At 45.8% G+C, this 3,123-nt stretch overlaps 1 pseudogene; it reads left to right on the forward strand.

Moving 5' to 3' along the window:
• LOC105528388 lies at nt 1-1,449 on the forward strand (annotated as a pseudogene).
• Nucleotides 1,450-3,123: the final 1,674 nt, after the last annotated feature.

Genomic DNA, 3,123 nt, shown 5'->3' on the forward strand with positions numbered 1-3,123 from the left:
TATGAAATTATTGTAGAGGGCATTGATAAGGGACAGCTCCCACTTTCTGGCCATTGTAGAGTTATTGTGGAAGTAGAAGACAACAACGATCATGTCCCAGATTTGGAATTCAAGTCTTTATCACTTCCAATTAGAGAGGACGCTCCACTGGGTACAGTCATCGCCCTGATCAGCGTGTCCGACAAAGACATGGGTGTCAATGGGCTGGTCACCTGCTCCTTGACGTCCCACGTCCCTTTCAAGCTGGTGTCCACCTTCAAGAATTACTACTCGTTGGTGCTGGACAGTGCCCTGGACCGCGAGAACGTGTCGGCCTATGAGCTGGTGGTGACCGCGCGGGACGGGGGCTCGCCTTCGCTGTGGGCCACGGCCAGTGTTTCTGTGGAGGTGGCTGACGTGAACGACAACGCGCCAGCGTTCGCACAGCCCGAGTACACAGTGTTCGTGAAAGAGAACAACCCGCCGGGCTGCCACATCTTCACTGTGTCTGCGCGGGACGCGGACGCGCAGGAGAACGCGCTGGTGTCCTACTCGCTGGTGGAGCGGCGGGTGGGCGAGCGCGCGCTGTCGAGCTACGTGTCAGTGCACGCGGAGAGCGGCAAGGTGTACGCGCTGCAACCGCTGGACCACGAGGAGCTGGAGCTGCTGCAGTTCCAGGTGAGCGCGCGCGACGCGGGCGTGCCATCTCTGGGCAGCAACGTGACGCTGCAGGTGTTCGTGCTGGACGAGAACGACAACGCGCCAGCACTGCTAGCGCCTCGGGCGGGTGGCATCGGCTCAGTGAACGAGCTGGTGCCATGGTCGGTGGGTGCGGGCCACGTGGTGGCAAAGGTGCGCGCGGTGGACGCTGACTCAGGCTACAACGCGTGGCTTTCGTACGAGCTGCAGCCGGGAACTGGTGGCACGCGCATCCCGTTCCGCGTGGGGCTGTACACGGGCGAGATCAGCACGACGCGTGTCCTGGACGAAGCGGACGCTCCGCGCCACCGCCTACTGGTACTGGTGAAGGACCACGGCAAGCCCGCACTGACGGCCACGGCCACCGTGCTGGTGTCACTTGTGGAGAGTGGACAGGCGCCAAAGGCCTCCTCACGGGCGTTGTCGGGCGCTGTGGGTCCCGAGGCTGCGCTGGTGGATGTCAACGTGTACCTGATAATCGCCATCTGCGCGGTGTCCAGCCTTTTGGTGCTCACGCTGCTGCTGTACACCGCGCTGCGGTGCTCGGCACCGCCCACCGAGGGCGCATGCGCTCCGGGCAAGCCCACACTGGTGTGCTCCAGCGCGGTGGGGAGCTGGTCCTACTCGCAGCAGAGGAGGCCGAGGGTGTGCTCTGGTGAGGGCCCACCCAAGACCGACCTCATGGCCTTCAGCCCCAGTTTACCTGACTCTAGGGACAGAGAAGATCAGCTGCAGACAACTGAGGAATCCTTTGCAAAGGTTAGTGTATAACATCCTTTTGTTTAATTTTCGTATTGTTTTTCTCTATCAACTTCTTCGTAAATTTATTTCTAAGAATCAAATTTCCCTGGGTTAAAATTTTACCTCTTTTTACATATCCATTTTAACTAAAGTCTTTTGGAATTACAGGACATCAAAGTAATATATATTGCCTTCCTTCGTTGTATGCTGCATTATTCAATGCATATTAACAGGATTGTAATTTCTAGTAAATTTTCACTGTATTCACCTTCTTTATTTTTGGTAATACGAACATTTAGAAAACATTTTACTATTATTTAACCTATAACACATAAACAAATGTGCAGAGGCTGAAATAATAAAGCTCCATAAATTGTATGAAAGTGAAAACATCTATTGCCTCCATCGCTGAAGCCCCTCACGTGCACTTGCCAAATCACTTCCCTTGTTTTTCCTCCAGTGTAACTGCACATTTGCCTTTTATATCTGTGTTTATTCTGGGCCTGTTTTGGGAACGTATTCTAATTGGAATTGCACAACGTGTATTGTCTGTGCATTTGTGTGTTATTTATATTTATCACTCATTGTGAAATTATCCATGTTGTTACATGTAGTTGTAGTTCATTTAATTCTATTTCTAGTACTATTTCATAAATATACTATATATTATTTATTCTACTGTTCAGGAATTTGCATTGTGCCTCAATGTCTATTTCAAATAATGCCATCATAAATATATTGCACATTTCTTTGATGCCCATGTACACAGATTTCTCTTAGGTTTTTACCTAAGAGTTGTGTTTGTGGGTCACAGAATATGTGTGTATCTTTGTCTTTTGTAGCTAACACCAACCAATTTTCCAAGATGTTTTTACCTATTTACATTCCTAGTAGTGTATAAGGCTTTCTGCTACTCCACATCATCTCTACATTTGTCAGGTTATTTTCATGTTAGCCATTTTACTGGGCAAGTTTTGTAATCTCATTTTGAAATTATTTTATGTTTAAATGAAGTTGAGTACCTTTCTATTTTATTTTGGCAATTTTTATACCTTATTTTGTGCAATAGCTGTTCAAATCTCCTATTTCTCTAGTCTGTTGTTTTTCTTTTCTTTTTTCTCTTCTTTTTTGCTTCCATAAAACTTTCTTTCTTTCTTTATCTTGTGTTTTTCTTATTACTTAAACAAATCTTATATTCTGAACATAACTCCTTTTTTTTTAAGTAGTTTTCAACCTCATGGCTTGTTTTTAATTCTATTTGTCTTTTGGTGAATAGAAAGTTGTAATTTTGGTTAAACTCAATTTATCAGTTTTTGCTTCTGATCCTATTTCATAAAGATAATTCTCTGTGGTATCTTTTATTTCATTGTTTACATTGCATCTATAATCCATTTGGAATACACATATTTTTATCATTGTTGTGAGGTAGGGATCAATATTTATTTTTATTTCTTATTATTATTTTTATTATACTTTAAGTTTTAGGGTACATGTGCACAATGTGCAGGTTTGTTACACAGGTATACATGTGTGCCATGTTGGTTTGCTGCACCCATCAACTCATCACTTACATTAGGTATTTCTCCTAATGCTATCCCTCCCCCAATCCCCCACACCTCAACAGGCCCTGGTGTGTGATGTTCCCCACCCTGTGTCCAAGTGTTCTCATTGTTCATTTCCCACCTATGAGTGAGAACATGCGGT

Source organism: Mandrillus leucophaeus, unplaced genomic scaffold (assembly GCF_000951045.1).
Source record: "Mandrillus leucophaeus isolate KB7577 unplaced genomic scaffold, Mleu.le_1.0 Scaffold714, whole genome shotgun sequence".
Lineage (NCBI taxonomy): Eukaryota > Metazoa > Chordata > Mammalia > Primates > Cercopithecidae > Mandrillus > Mandrillus leucophaeus.